This window comes from Lissotriton helveticus, chromosome 9 (assembly GCF_964261635.1).
Source record: "Lissotriton helveticus chromosome 9, aLisHel1.1, whole genome shotgun sequence".
In the NCBI taxonomy this organism is placed as follows: Eukaryota; Metazoa; Chordata; class Amphibia; order Caudata; family Salamandridae; genus Lissotriton; species Lissotriton helveticus.
The window spans coordinates 132,198,108-132,215,099 of NC_136070.1; the positions used below are offsets into that span (position 1 = coordinate 132,198,108).

The 16,992-nt window shown below is 42.4% G+C and overlaps 1 long non-coding RNA gene across 1 annotated transcript in view; it reads left to right on the forward strand.

Annotated features, from left to right (window-relative positions):
- The window catches only part of LOC144782659 (uncharacterized), a 201,304-nt gene that overhangs the window by 10,106 nt on the left and 174,206 nt on the right, over positions 1-16,992 (forward strand). The window contains exon 2 of the long non-coding RNA XR_013601194.1: positions 7,844-8,149. This is a non-coding gene — a long non-coding RNA (uncharacterized LOC144782659). The remainder of the gene's footprint in view (positions 1-7,843; positions 8,150-16,992) is intronic.

Here is a 16,992-nt window from a genome sequence, read left to right on the forward strand (position 1 = left end):
TTTGTCTGGCAACATTTCATTTCACTAACAGAACAACTTATGCATGACACTAAAACTCAGCATCAGTTTTCACATTTCCAGTTCCAGACCTTGCCAACATGGAAGAAAGGGAGATATCCAAAACAATCAGATTGAATAGGCATATTATAATTAACTTACATCATCAGCTGGAGCCAGACCTTCCGGCTCACATATGGAATTCCATATCAATAACACCAATAGACAAAAACATGGCAGAACTACATTTTGTATTCACAGGATCAGTCAAATCCACTGATCCAAAATCTGGTAGAATTTCACAACTATGTTCCAGTGGTGTGACACAAGATGTATGTCCTACAATGAAGAGACACATCAACAGCTACATACACATTACACAAAATGAGGATTTTGCCAATGTGAAGGGAGATTATCATGATTTGGAACCACATGTTCTTTGAGCTAATGATGGCACACATATTGCCTTGGGGCCCACCACACGACAGTGCACAGGTCTAATGTCATCTTCTATTCCTTCATTCAATCACAGTGCAAGCTGCCTTGGTACCATATTCGTACACCCAAAGTCTGTGTCTGTTTTTCCCTGGATTAACCGAAGTTTCCTTTGTACTTCAAAACAGCACCACATACCTGCAATTGAAATGTCCAAATGAATATGACATGGTAATGGAACCTAAAAAAGATAAACCCCAAAAGATTACTAATCACACATTGCATAATAGACACATAATAAAATCAATGTTTGGAGGGCACAGTTCCACAAAACAACGTGAGAGACACAATGTAACTGGACACAGTTGTCTATGTGTTTAAACTTTGAACAACAAAGAGCTTTGACCTGAATTTCCCTGAACGTGTCCTCATAAGAAATTGCCACTACATCCGTCTCTCATTATAACATAGATAGTTGACTGAATGGTAAAAGTGATAACATGTACAGATGTACTTACACTGATGAGAAGAAGTTGTCTTAGACATCTTGATGTAAGTCAACTCTTCCTCTTCACCACTATCATCTTCATTTGGCATTTCATGATTCTCATCTGGTTGTTCTTCATAGTCTCCATCCTCTGAAATGTAAGGGATGTTAAACCACAGGGCAGTGTTGTGGAGCATGCACCAAGCCACAGTGATCTGGAATACCTTAGCAGGTAAGTAGAGGAGGGCTCCACCAGTTTTGTCCGGAAAACTAAATCAGGCCTTTAGGAGCCCCAAGCCCTCCCTCCCCCACTGGCAGCGTGTGCTTCCATGGTCTACACTGAAGCAGACTTCCACTGGCAGTGTTAGATTCCTCAGAAGTGCCAACAACCATGATTGGTTGGGATAAGCTGAGTCTCCTAGATGGAAGACAAAAAAAGTACAGAAAAATGTAACACAATTTCAGATAGATAGAGTTGGACGTAGGGGAGGAGGACTCGGCATATTGTATAAGAGCTCTTTAATATGTCGTACTGAATTCCTCTCCACCTCCTCAGACTCCTTCCAGGCTATGTATTTTTCTCTTAATTCTTCTCCCACAGTTTCCTTCTCTGGCCTTTTTCTCTATAGGCCCCCGGGCCCCAGGTCTGTTTTTAGCCACGATCTGTTGAAAATCTTAGAACCCTTCATTGATAGACCCAATATGACCCTTTTGGGAGATTTTAATTTTCATCTTGAAAATACAAACCCCAGTGACACCTCTTCCTTGGTAGATTCTTTGGCTTCCTGTGGATTGCTGCAACTTGTGGACAGCCCTAACCATTTAGCCGGGCATACGCTGGATGGGGTTTTTTCAAATGACCCTAGGCTAGCGATAGGCTCCCCTATTCTCCTCTCATGGTCAGACCATTTGGCCGCCCCCCTTGAACTTAAACTTTACCACTCACCCGAACGCCAGGTGAAAGAACTCGGTAGTAGCCTCCTCAATTTCCCCCTTCTTACCACCGAACAGCTAAACCTGCTCTTTGGCAAAATAAAATCTGGATCCCCTCTGGATCCCTGTCCTCTTAAGATCTTCAAAGATTGCAGGGAGGTAGTGCTGCCTCCCCTCTTAGAGGTGATGAACTCAGCGATTACTGAAGGTATTTTCCCCGCCTCTTGGAAAATGGCGATTGTCAAACCCCTCTTGAAAAAAGCCACATTGGACACCGGGGTTCTGAAGAACTTTCGCCCTATATCCCTGCTACCCGCCCCAGCAAAGATGCTTGAGGCACATCTCAATCAACATCTGAGCGCTTTTCTGGATGACTCCGGCCTGCTGGATCCTTCTCAGCATGGTTTTCGAAGAGCCCATAGTACTGAGTCTGCCCTTACAGTGGTTATTAACAATATCCGCTCGAAAGTCGGCAGGGGCCAGACTACACTTCTGGTTCTGCTCGACTTGACAGCTTATTTTGATACCCTGTCCCCCTCTATCCTGGTAACACGCCTCAGGGAGATGGGAGTTGAGGGCCCAGCATTGAGCCTCCTAACCTCTTTTCTTAACCAAAGAGAACAGAGGGTCAAGCTGGGTGAATTCCTCTCCCCTGTCAAACCTGTGCAGTGTGGGGTTCCTCAGGGTTCATCCCTGAGCCCCACACTTTTTAACATCTATGTGGCCCCACTTGCCAGGCTGGTAAGATCCTTCGGGCTGGAGGTGTTGTCATACGCTGACGACACTCAAATCATGGTCTCCCTCTCCCAATCGGTAAATATCTCCGCTCTTAACTTCAGGAACTGTATGGAGGCAGTCTCTCGGTGGATGATCCAGACTTTCCTGAAGCTCAACGGTGAGAAAACTGAGGTCCTGATTTTCGGGGGTAAACAGGACATTTGGTCGAGTGACTGGTGGCCTTTGTCCCTTGGAGTGTGCCCCCTGCCCTCTCAATCCGCCCGAAATTTGGGTGTGCTGATAGACACAACGCTTTCCTTTGACCGTCAGGTCAGTAGGACTGTTTCTACCTGCTGTCAGCAGGATTTTGAGAAAGGTCGCACACTATCTCTCTCCAGAAACCCGGAAGCAGGTTACAGTGGCTCTCGTCTCTTCGAGACTGGACTACTGTAATGCGCTCTACTCAGGCATCAATAAAAAGCTGATCCAGTGCCTACAGATAGTGCAAAACTTGGCGGCCAGGCTTGTTCTGGACGCCCCTAGACTCTCTTCAGCCTCTCTAGCCAGGAAGAATCTGCACTGGCTACCTATCCAGTCCAGGATTAACTTTAAGATCCTATGCCTCACCCATGGGGCCTTGCATGGAACAAGTGCAGAAGGTATTAGGTCCCTTCTATCCCCTTACTCTCCCAGCAGGGCTTTTCGCTCTTCTAATAAAAACCTTTTGTCTGTCCCCCGAGTTGTCAAAGCCAGGTGGGGAGGGAGGGCCTTTCTCCTTTCTTGCCGCGAGGCTGTGGAGCATGCTTCCCCCTGAACTAAAAGGGCAATCATACATCGTGCTTTTCCGTAAAGCACTAAAAACATGGCTCTTTGTAGAGGCCTATTTGTAGTCATGCCAGCGCCGGGACACCTCCTAGTGAGGTAGCTGTTCGCGCTCAATAAAATTCTGTATTATTATTATTAGTCCGGCATCGTTTCACATTACAAGCTGTACCATCTTTAGGCGCCTTGATGCCCTTGGGCTAAGTCGCGCGTTACAAGTTTCCATTCATTCATTCATTCATTCAGATAGCTCTACTTGGAATTTCATACACAATGTTATGAAAGACTGTACTGACCATCAAGCCAGTACAGTAGTCAGGTCCAAGTTGTGACATTTGCACAGGTCTGGTGCTGTTCCATAGCACAAAGCTATCATGGGCAGAGTCGGGGGATTGGCACAGACAGTTGTGATATACAAATCAGGTAAGCAGATAACTTGAACGTTGATTGAATGGAAGTGTTTCCAATTACAGTAGACCCGTTCCCTGGCGTGTGGTGGCACTAAAGCAATATATGTGCCATCAACTGCTCCAACCACATGTGGTAGGCGACTCAAACTGTAGAAGTCTCCTTTCACATTGGCTGAATCCTGCTGCCGTGGGAACTGGATGAAGCTGTTATTGTGTCTCATCATTGGAGAAAGTACGTGTAGCACACCACTGAAAGGCAGTTGTGACATTCCACAAGATACTGCCACAGTGTATTGTTAAGGATCCTGTGGCCACAAAATGAAGTACTGTCATGAGTTTGGCAATTGGTGTAATAGATGTGGGATTTCTGTTGTGAGGCTGAAGATCTGGCTCCAGCTGATAACATAAATTCACTTTTGTTTGTCTATTCAATCTGAACTCCTTTATTTGATGCATTCCTCCATGGAGGCAAGGCCTGGAAATGGGCGGAACACCTGAGGTTGTCGTCTCTGCATTCTCCCAGGGTTCCTATACCTATATTGGAAAGAACATTTCTAATTTATCACATTTTCCACAGCAACATATGAGATAATTAACACTAAAGTCATATAGTTCTCCAAAATAGGGATGTTGTTTCAACAAAATTAAATGAAACATTTGCTTGTTGTTATTTATTCTTACAAATTTCATTGATAGCCTAAACTACATATCAATATATTGAGATGTATAAATAACACATTACAATTACATCATTAACACATATTTCTACTTAATAATGTTTTTTGCCAAAATATACCATCAAGGGACGTGTACACAACACAGTGCAAATATTGATTTTCAGCACTGTAACGCATTACATGTAATAGTATTTTTTAAGTAAATGAGTGCCCATCGAAGTCTAAGGACCATATGTACGATGATTGCATTTTGTGACTCGCAAATTGCGTCGCTTTGTGACTCACAAATGCAATGTACAACAGTGTCTCAGACACTGTTTGCGATTCCCAATGGGGTTGCAAATTGCATGCCTCATCAATATTTATGAGGCAAGTTCAATTTGCAACCCCATAGGGAATGGCTAGCACTCCCAAGTATGGTGGCCTGCTGGGACTGCTTTTTAAATGAAGCAGCTCTTTTTTTTTTAAATGCAGCCGTTTTCCTTAAAGGAAAACAGGCTGCATTAAAAAAACAAAAATGAAACTTTTCAGTGTCATTTTTTAAGGGCAGCAGTGGTCCCTGGGACCACTGCCTGGTCTTAAAAAATATTTACGCACACACTCACAAAGGGGAAGATTTTCTCTGGGGACCCCTTCCAGTTTCCAAGTGGTTTCGCACCTACTTGAAAACAACAGTACATGGCATGTGACTCGCTATTAGGAAGGGACGCCCTTTCCTAATAGCGAGAGTCGCAAATGCTATTTTGCGAGTCAGTGACTCGCAAAATAGCATTTGTACATGCCTGGAATCTTTTTTTGCTGTCGCAAACAGGCCAATCTCCCGTTTGCTGCCACAAACAAGGGTTGTACATCTGGCCCTAAATGTGTAAACAAACTAGCCCCCATTTTGAGTGGTGGTGAAGCACTTAACAGTCACAAACTATTGAACATGTAAAATGGCGGCTGCCTGACATTGCCAATAGGACATTTGGAAGCAGATGGCTGCGGTGGAAGTAAACTGCGTAGTGGGCAGTATACTCAACGATTGACACAGCCACAGGCTAACATTGGTGACAGCAACTTATAAAGACCAATGGCTGTGTCTATCTCCACTGAGGACCATGTATGCCACGTACATGTACGTGGCAGTTGGAAAAAAAGTTCACTTGCCTCCTAAGACTGTTGCTATGAAGACCTCCTCCACTTTTGCTGCTGTTTCTCGCCTCTGGGAGCAACCATGCCAGGTCCAACAGATGAGAGGGCCCCTGCCTTTATTCCAGAGAAGCTGGAGTTACTGGCAAAGGAGGTCCTTTCCCTGTAAGACCAACTCTAGGGCTCAGTAGAGGAACAGGTACATGTACAACAACAGAATGAGAGGCAATAATCACAAAAAATAAAGAGTTTGAGTTCCAACAATTTCAATTCACAGCTTCCAGTGTAAGCAGGAAAATTATTAAAATTCGTCTTAATTATGCATATAGGTGCAGCCAACGCGTTTCGTCCAACAACAAGGGCATCTTCAGGGCACTCTAAGTAATATTCAATAAGAGTTGTTCATAGTAGAACACACCATGCTCCTGGCACAGATCCAATGGTCCTCTTATGCTTTCAATTCAGTCATACTTGAAACACTGTAAAGTTCACAAAGTAGTCAAGTCCTGTTTCCATTTGGGTGAGTGTCTGAAAAGTTTCAGCGCTCTGTCTGTCATCTCCTAGTGTTTGCTTTGTTTGCCCTAAGTTGTCAGGGTATCCTAAGACATGGGTCCCTTGCTCACATTGCCACTGGATTCAAGCTAGCCTGGCTGATAAGGAGAGTTACCCCAAAACTGGTCCCAGGATGCTTGTTTCCGGTCTAGGAAAAACCTGGCCTGGCATTTCAGTCTGGACTATTCGCATGAGGAACAGGTCCCAGACTGATTTGCATATGCTTGGGTCTGAACTAGGGTGGCAAATGAGCTAAAGAAAGATGGGGGTGAGTGTCTGAAAAGTGTGTTTGCTTTGTTCTGAGAAGACACCTGGCTGCCACAAATTTCACATATACATCATACTGTTTGATGTAATGAGGGACAGTTGTAACAAAAAGGCAACTCATCTTTATTGTGTCAGGTGTGATGCTCCTTCACTGATGTGGATAATGGCATGTTAGCCCTATTACAGGTGACATAGCATACTAGTCACTTATGATACAGTGGATGTACCAATCGTCACATTGGTAAGTTGAGATTCTTCACAAACCAGAGTGAGCATGTGATCCTACATGACTAGTGACTGCAGAATTGATGGCGGCATATTTGTATCAAGAAATATCCAAAATGTGTTCAGCATTGCAATACTGTTTCATACATGTAAAACAGTGACATATTTGCATTACATCTGACTGATTCACATATGTGAGTGTAAAGCAGTCTGTTTTAGGCCAAATAATCGAGATAGGCATACAATGTTTTGATGAAACACAGACCGAAATGTGTACACAATGGTAGCAGAGTACCAAATACCCCAATGATTCCTCACTGTCCTTTGTCATGTTCAGATGAACTATCAATGATGGAGTAACATGGGAAACTTGAAGGTGTTTTGAAATATGAAATGTTCCATCACATATGAGTATCCCATCAGGAAAAATCAGACTAGGTCGAAACTCATAACTCATTGGGCAAATGTTGAAATGCATAAAGGTGTAAAATGTTGTACTGAAGTGTATTAGGAATGTTTCAAGTGCTATGAATTGCATTATGTGGTAGTAGTCATTTGTCAATCCCCACATATATTAGTTTCACACTGTTTTCAACAGCATAGGTAGATAGTATGCGATACATAACTAAGGTACTTCAGTACAGAATTCATGTATGATTATTTGATATTTGCCATAAACTTTATTGACTGAAAGTGAGTGTTACCATCGTGAAATATCCAAACAAAGGTAACCTACTTGCGGTGTATGCTAATATTAGTACAACATTGCACTACATGTTGACAGACATTGATTCATATTTTACTTATATATATCGATAAGTATGCAGATTTTAGGGCCTAGTGAACACACAATACAAAGGTATTGTTGGCGTATGTGCTTTTTGTGACATCAGTTCACTATTCTGTACATCAAAGGCCAACCATTCTGGGGTGTGAATCAGTTCCTGGAGAGACATAATAATGGATAAGAAACAACATCATACATGATATAGGAGCTATCTTGGGGAATTAAATAACTGTGACCAATTGTCTCCTAAAAATGTTGCCTACATGCATGCTAACATAGAACCAATATTTGAGAGGCTTGAAGCAGGATGATATCTGACATCTTGGTAACTGTTTTCTGGTCAAAGTTAATGATCTGTTCTGTTTACACAGATGCAATAACTCTATTGTATATGTCATTTCAGCATTAATTTTAGAGCGAAGCCTGAGCGCCAGAAAGGAAGGGTGAGGAAAATGCGACAAGGACGCTGAACACTACAGCACATCAGGAAATGTGTCAGCCAAATAAGAATCCTTCTCCCAAAAGGGAAAACCAAACATAAAGTCAAGCGGTGAGCTGGCTGAGGAAGAGCTATTTGAAAACCTCTCTCTGTGTCAAATGATAGGCATCAGGAAATGCTATGCCGGGATCTTGTAAGTTCACAAGCATAGCAAAAATGCAGGAAACGGAATGGAGGACTCAGTCAGTAATCTGGCGACAACAGAAAAAGGTAAGAAACATTTAAAAAGGAAACAACACGCTAAGCATACCTATCCTTCCCGCATTCATTCCAATAATGGAGATGCACACTATGGGCGCGGCGAGTCTGCTTCTGAAGGGGAGGGGAGTCAGGTTATTGATGCATGGGTCTATCTCGAGAACATGCAGGACACACAGCCCGGGTGGTGGTAACAGTCGCCGGGAAGGCTCATCGTGATTGGCCACGGAGCACATAGAAGGGAATAGGATGGGCAGTGCCACTTGGACAGGGAATATGCTATCTCAGTCCCAAGGCCGTTCAGCAGCTGTCTACCATGTAAAGCTGTGGGAATGAATGTATCTAACAGTAAAGGTATGCAACAATTGATAGTACATTTGTTAGTACAGCAAAGCCTCAACCATGAGAAGTACAAGGTGGAGGAGCAGGCCAACCTTTTTGCAGAGACAAGCATTTATGAGACAGACACTCGATCTCTATTACAAAACAACATGGCGTCAATAAAGATGGCACCATGCATGCTAACTTTACAAGAATAGGGATTTGAACGTAGCAAATAGGGCATTTAGTCATGTGTATTACAGAAATAATATTTCAAATCTAACAGACCCTCCTTTTAATATGCATGCTAAGAAGCTTTATTGGCACCATCAGGTTAGGGTCTTAATTCTAGAACTGAGAGAAGTAGAGATTATGCATACCTGCAATCAGTATTCAAAGATCTCTTCATCTACGTTTAATAATTCCTGTATACCTTCCATCATCATTACTCTTGCATTTGAATCTCGCCGCAGGGGCTTGGGACACGGCTTGAACCGTGATGCACAACATGCACAACAAGTAGGGAGACAGTGTATAGACAGGCAACATGTTAGAATCACACCAGCTATTGCAATAAGGAAAGTAAGGATCTTTCACCCCCAAGAGGCAAATAAACCCCAGAACCATCCTGTGAATGACCAGGAACCATTATCTTGGTGTATCTCTGATGCTATCTTATGCAGCTTCTATATGGCAGTGTACACACTGGGGGTGTGGTCAGGGATATATACACAACAGCTACTACCGATGAAGCGGCAGACCCCACCCTGGTCATCCAGGATAATGTCTAAAGCCATACGATTTTGAAGAGCAACAAGTCTCGTAGCTTGGACCTCCACTGTGATGTTGGTCAGTATCCCGGCAGTTGTATTAATGACTCCTTCCACCACCCTCGAAGCCGTCTATTGATACTATTGGCTATGGGGCCCCAAATGGGTATGATGCCCTTCTCTTCCAGGGCATACTCATTAAAGTCATAAGCACTGAATAATCTCCGCCCATGAGCGGGAACCCGGAGCATATAATAAAATATTTATATATGTGCAAATATATAACAATAGTACATAGTACTAAACACATTATACACATATATATGCATAAACCAATATTATGCAGCCCAACATAACCCATAGGCTAATAAAGCCATCATTACATATTTTCCGCAGTATGAAAATAAACTATATAAACATTACAATAAACAGGCATGAGCCTAAAAAGCATTTCATAATCAGCAAAAAACCTTTTATTTTCATCAAAGAATTTGTAATAAAAGGCAATTAGCCTAAGAAGGCTGCATACAGAAAAACTATCCCTGTACAGAAAATCAGACTGATACCTCGCCTTTAAGGCCTCAGAGAATCTGGACACTTTGCCTTTAAGGCCTCCAGGGGAACTCGGTTCCCATCATGCACCATAGGTGACAGTTAGGTCAGTTCTTTTTTCCGACTTGTTCTGTGAGGAACCTGGAACTTGAGCTAGGCTGAATTTGACTGTTTTCAGTCAGAATTTGTTTTTTTCCTGTCTTTTTTTATAGTATTGGTTATTGGTGGTGTTTTTCTACCTTTTCTGACTAAATCTTCAAAATATTTTTAGTCAGTTATGCCACCTTTATTCTATAATTGTCCTTACTGTGGGAAGAAGATGTCCAAAACAGATCCTCATTCTGTTTGTGTGGTTTGTCTGCTTTCCACACATGATGTGGAAAAATGTTATCATTGCCTCAAGCTTTCTAGCAGAACTTTGAAGGAAAGAGAAAAGGTTTGGCTTTTGGGGCTTATGGAGAGAGAAGGACGTTGTGAAAAGGGGCAAGTAGTGTATTGTCATCTGGAAGGCCCTCTTCTCAGTCAAAACGTCGAAGGTCTGCTTCTCCTGAAGGTAAAAGCAAGAAAAAAACGACATCGACGTCGAAGACATCGCCGGTGAGGCATAAGTCGGCGTTGAAGCGGAGATCGAGGTCGCCGTCGAGAAGCTTGTCGACGTCGATACATCTGGTGTCGGTTGCTGGGAGAACGTCGAGAGCAAGGCGTTCGACGTCAAGAGAGAGAGTGCGGTCGACGTCGAGAGAAAAATTCAGATCAATGTCGAGAGACGAAGGTACGACGTCGAGACCTGAGAAGAGAAGATGATCCAGGTCGCCGTCGAGACATGGTTCGACGTCGAGGCATGCCCTGGGTTCGAGGCTTGAGAAGGTCCGGTTGGCGTCGAGAAAATGTTCGACGTCGAGGAAGTCGACGTCAAGGTCTCCGCCACCTGTTTCACGGTCGGCGTCGAGGCATTCTAGATCAGCCTCTCGGACCTCTCATAGGTCTTTGTCGAGGTCTGAGTCAGCATCGAGGGTATTGGATGACCCTCCAAGGTCTGCGTCACACGGCCTGCAGTCAAGGGCATCTGTGGACAGATCTCCAGTGGTCGGAGCCTCTCCACACCTCGTGAAAGAGACGCTGCTGCTGCTCTGTTTGTTTTCCCCTCGCTACTGGAGTAGCTCATAAGCTTTCATACCTGCTGCTGGACTTGGCAGAAAGCCTACAAACACCTTTGTGGCCGCAGAGGAGGGAGAGGCGCCGGCCCCGGGACTGCGAGGACCAGCATACAACACCTTCAGCTGGTCCTCTTCCCGCGTGAGCCGCGCTACCTCCCAGTGCCACGCCCCCAGCCAAGTGCCGATAACTTCTCGCGGCCCCCGCTTCGCGGGAGCCGCTCGTGAAAGAGACGCTGCTGCTGCTCTGTTTGTTTTCCCCTCGCTACTGGAGTAGCTCATAAGCTTTCATACCTGCTGCTGGACTTGGCAGAAAGCCTACAAACACCTTTGTGGCCGCAGAGGAGGGAGAGGCGCCGGCCCTGGGACTGCGAGGACCAGCATACAACACCTTCAGCTGGTCCTCTTCCCGCGTGAGCCGCGCCCCCTCCCAGTGCCACGCCCCCAGCCAAGTGCCGATAACTTCTCGCGGCCCCCGCTTCGCGGGAGCCGCTCGTGAAAGAGACGCTGCTGCTGCTCTGTTTGTTTTCCCCTCGCTACTGGAGTAGCTCATAAGCTTTCATACCTGCTGCTGGACTTGGCAGAAAGCCTACAAACACCTTTGTGGCCACAGAGGAGGGAGAGGCGCCGGCCCCGGGACTGCGAGGACCAGCATACAACACCTTCAGCTGGTCCTCTTCCCGCGTGAGCCGCGCCCCCTCCCAGTGCCACGCCCCTACAACCCGACACACTACTTAATTAAACCCTGCAACGCGCATCGCGGGATGCTCGCGGGTCGGAGCAGGGGGCGAAGCCCGGGCAAAGGGCGGGCCGTCTGTGGCCGTCCGGGGACGTCCCAGGACGGGACGGGCCACCTCATTTTCATTTTTCAACTGCGACCTATTAGATCCTGTTACCCTAGGGTCCTAGGGTCGAGTAATAACCGGCATCAGTGCGGTAAGTGTAACATCTGTCTACTTGACTATTCTATCGGGTAGACGACTCTCTGAGCTGTTAGCGTATCAATCAACAACAGAGAAGGAAATATCATCTATACCTCGAAAAATTCGACTCAGGAAAACTTTATGGCTTTCAAAAAGCTTAGATCTCGCACTATATTCATGAAGCGAATTGGCACCGAGGAAGCAGTCAGAAAATCTTCTGACAAAGCAATAAAACACGGCCAGATAACTAGAACTCCGGCAATTAGTAACTATTTCACAGCCTTATCACCAAAAAAGCAAGCTCCTACCCATGTACGGGAAATTCCAACAAATATTGAAACATCAAAAATCAATGAGGTAACAGAGTCGCCCCTCCCGGACCATCAAATTACTGAAAATTGTAGTGTTTCGGGTCTTGAATCCAACAAAAAGATATTATTCTCACCACAGGAATCACAAATCCCGAATCACGAGTCCCTACATCTAACATCTCTAACACCTATAAAACGAATAGGTAGCCTTTCTTGTACCGTGGATCCTTTTCAAAACGACATGAAGTCGATGGAAAATATTTTAGATCTTCAGTCAAATCCAGATAATTCACTCACCAGGTCTCAGGAAAAATCACTAGATCACGAAATAGTCCTTGATTCTTCATTGGACCCATTTCTTCTTAATAACATCAATTCAATTAATACTGCAACACCTATATCAAAAGCTCTCTACACTTTACAGGAAATATTGGAATCGGTTCTTTCTTTTCTAGGTAACATCTTGGAAAACTCCGATCAAACTTTAGATGTCCAAATTGGCATATTAAAATTCTTAGTAGAAGAAAAAAGGAAATAAGAATTCGCTGATGCAACAAATAATAAACAGATAACTGATGCGAAGCAGGACAACTACAATATTTCTTCTAACATCATCATAAGCACTGAGCCTCAAATTAAATGTGACATTAGTACCCAAACATTTGATGTAAAAATACTAGAAAATCAAATAAAAAGATCCGGAAAAATCTTAAGGATGTCAAAATATACTCCTTGAAGAAACTTTTTAGAGAAGAGCCATTACCCACTGTTAAAGAGTACTCTATTTTTTCGGTTTTCAATAAACTAAACCTGCAAAAGAAAGGGTCCGATAAGGAAGAACAAGGAACCTCCACTAAACTTACACCTGATGAAGTTGGCGATGACAAGATCTCCCAAACAAAACTCAATCAAGAAAAAAAGGGAAAAAACAGAAGAAGGAAACCGCTAAGAAGAATTAATAAAAAGAAATCCCGAAAGCTAAAATTCAAAAACACAATCACTCCTCAAAAAAATCAAGAGGGACAAAACGATAAAATAATATCCAACTTTCCTTTAGTAGAGGCAACTAGTGTTAGAAAAAATATACCATCAATAAAGTTATTGAACTATAAAGCGAAGGAATATATACCTTCCAAAGTAACTGAAAGAGCAGGTCAGACAAACAAGGAAATAAGTGAAAATAATAATAAGATGCCTCTAGGCGGTGAACAAATCTTGACTAACCATCTACAGTTTGAAGAACTCTTTCCAATCGATAATTTACCATTAAATCGAGGAAGGATAATTAATCTGCTACAGCAAATACATCCTTTGCAATCTATAACCAGCAAAGAAATAGATCTGGTGACCTTCCCCATAAAAGAAAATTGTAAAATAGCGGAAGTAGCATTTTGGTCATCAGTACTTCCTGGGATTATTATAAAGGAAAAAGAAACATTACATAAATGTGGTTATGATGTCATCGAAAGATTTCTACCTAAGGAAATTAAAATTAAGAACAGGATTACTGGCCTCCTAGGCACTAATTTGAATACCCCAATTGAGAATTGCTATTCTAACAACTCTAACCAAGATGATTTAGGATCAACTCGCGCAAGAAAGGAAATTTTGAAAATTCAGGTGAATAATGGCGAAAGAAAAGTCTGGAGCCAAGACTAAGAAGCAACAGAGGACAAAAAATTAACAAAGTCTTGGGCTTGGGTCTCGGAGACCTTAAACAGTAATAAATTATTTCACCATCAACAACTTACTGTTTAACAATGGTTTAAAGATCACTTCATGGAACATAGCCGGAAAAACAAATAATAAAATGAATGAAGCTCTCAAAAATTATCCTGATATTATAGCTTTGCAGGAAACATGGGCAATAAAATCTTTTAACCAGACGGGCTACTATGTCTATGATATTCCAGCTAAAGCTACAAACCGAGGCCACGCAAAGGGCGGATTGGCAATTTTGATGAGCGAGGATCATTCATGGTCCCAAGAAGTTGTTGAGTCTAATTCTGATAACTTCCAATGTATTAAGGTTTCGCTGAAGACTCATAATCTAGACCAAAAAAAGGCCTTTCTACTCTTTAATATGTATGTCCCCCCTGGCACCAACCAGGACGTCACTTTTGTGGAAACCTTGGATGCAATTGCACAGATAATTGAAGACCGAGCAAATATGTCATATTTAATCATGGGCGACCTGAATGGAAAAATTTCTAATGTCGAGATCGGAAAATGGGCAAAACTATATGAAGAAGAATCGCTGGAACTATCTATCCCAATATTTCCTAAAGGGAAAGCTTCAGACAAGAGAGGAAAACTGTTATTAGCATGTTTGCCAAACCTAAATGGGACAATTTTGAATGGCAACGTGGACGGAGACATACCGGCGTCTTTTATAAGACGAGGGAAAGGATCTCTAACAATTATTGACTATATAATATGTGGCATGGAGCTAGTGGATACAGTTTCATATTTGAGTATCAACTTTTCAGACGATAGCGACCATGCTCTTTTACACTTAAACACTGGTTGGTAGGTTATGCCCTCCTCGTCAAACCGAATCATGTTCCATAAAAGTAATATTGAAATTAACTACAATCAGAGACGGATCTTTTGGAACTCGGCGACCTTGGACCATATCACTGAAATGATCTCACATAGTCAACTTTTAACTAGTATACATTCTAGTGACCAAATTATAAACTTTGAAAGTATTATCATTAATCTTAAGAGAGCTCTCTTAGATAGGATAAAACAAGATAAAAAGAGAAATTACAAGATGTACAACAAAAATACAACCAGGAGAACTGTGACCTCGAGGAAGCTCAATAAACTTATTCGAGGTCAATACCTGAAATTTTCACCTGTAATTCAACAAGAAATTAATAAATTAAAAAATCAATTAGGAAGAGAGAAGAATAGCCAAAAAAGAATGTTGCAGGATAGAAATTGGGTTGATATCCAAGTAGCGGCTAAAAAATACAATCAAAGAAAATATTGGTCCCTGATTGCCAAAATGACAGGAACAAAAAAGAAACTACATGCTATACCAGTTCCACCGCAGGAATGGGAAATCTATCTAACCGACCTATATAAGGAAAATGTAATTAAATCAGATAGAAAAGACACTGACATTATTTTGGAAAATAAATCAATTCTGATAGCAAAAACTACAGCATTCTCTATAGAAATGCATATCAGATAAGCAAGAAGTACCGCAGCGTCAGGTCCTGATCAAATACCCATTAAGGTTTTGCAGTCATACCCTAAAGAATGGAGTCAGATGTTACTACCGCTCTTCAACTACATCTTCAGTACTGGGAGACTACCAAAGTCGTGGCAGGGGAGTATTAGTCAAAGTCAAAGTCAAAAAGTTTATTTGTGTTGGTACTCGACAGAGGACCACAAAGTATACATTTTTACACAATCAAAAAAAAAATTCAAATTTTAAAAAATTCATTATTTTTCAATATAAAGGTAAAAAGAACTTTAGAAATTTATAAAAATTATAGCATACAAATTCATTCGGAGGCTGCTTACACAATATCATTAGTTCTCTCACCGTTGTAATTCTGCAGGAACGATAGATCGGGTCTAGGAATCTTGCACGAGCTATGGTTACATTGAGATTAGAACATACAAATAATAAATGCTCTACATTCTGAACACCCCCTTCGCATAGTGTACATTTTGGCGATTTTCCAGGTAACCATCTCGATGTAAATGCTAATACAGGTAGGATGCCCAGTCGAAGCATAGTAATCACCCTCCTCGCACCATGCGTTAAGGTATATCCAGTGTACGGCTGGATTTGTTTATATTCCAGTAAGTCTGCAAAGGGTTTGTAAGTAGGTAGTTTGTTACAATGGTCAATGTCTAGTTCATAGCTCAGTTTCAGAGTAAAACATTTTAAGAAAAGTTTCATTTGCGCTGTTGACCAGGTGAGTAGAATATCTGGACTGATTTTTGCCATTTGGAATGCAACAATCATATTCTCTTGAAAAATTTGTTTTTTTGCTTCCAACCCAAAAGTCTCTTTTTTCAGCAACGATCTTAAAGTGTTCTCTTTAGCATGCAATAGATTGTAGGCCCACCTGATTACATTGGCCACAGCTGTGGCATAAGCGCTTGTGATGGATAATTCTAATCTCAGTGCTTGAACAGGTACAGAGACAGAGACCTTCATGATCCTTCTTAGAATTTTTCCTTCTTTGCGATCCATAAAGCCCCATTGCTTTATTGGGATATACTCTGTCGCATAAGATAATACAGGCGGTATTTTTACTCTGTACATTTTTAGCATTGAGGAAAAATGCCTGTTCCCAGTGGCACTGTAGAGTCTTGAAAGGGCTGTGGCATGTAATTCGGCTTTCCTTTGGAGATTTTTTATCTGAGTTGTATTTGTTAGATTCTTCGAAAGGATCCTGCCAAGGTAGGGATATTCGTTGACCTCTTCGATCATTTCTCCTCCAAGCCTCCAGCGGTATTTTGCGCTATGTTTCCTCCCCGAAAAAGCTACAACTTTTGTTTTCTTTATATTTGGGATTAAGAAATTTTCTTTGGAATAATTATCCAAAATATCCAAGGATCTTTGTAGTCCGAAAGGTGTTAAGTCTAACAACACTATATCATCAGCATAAAGCAATGCATGTATGCTTTGTTTAGCGATTTTTGGAGGCAAGCTCGTGCCCTTTTGCAGTTGATGTGGCAAGTCACTTAGATATAGGGAGAATAGAATCGGGGCTAAAAGGCACCCTTGTTTTAGTCCGTTATCAGTTTTGATTGTTTTTGTTAGGCCCTTTTCTCCCCCCATTTGGACTTGACACC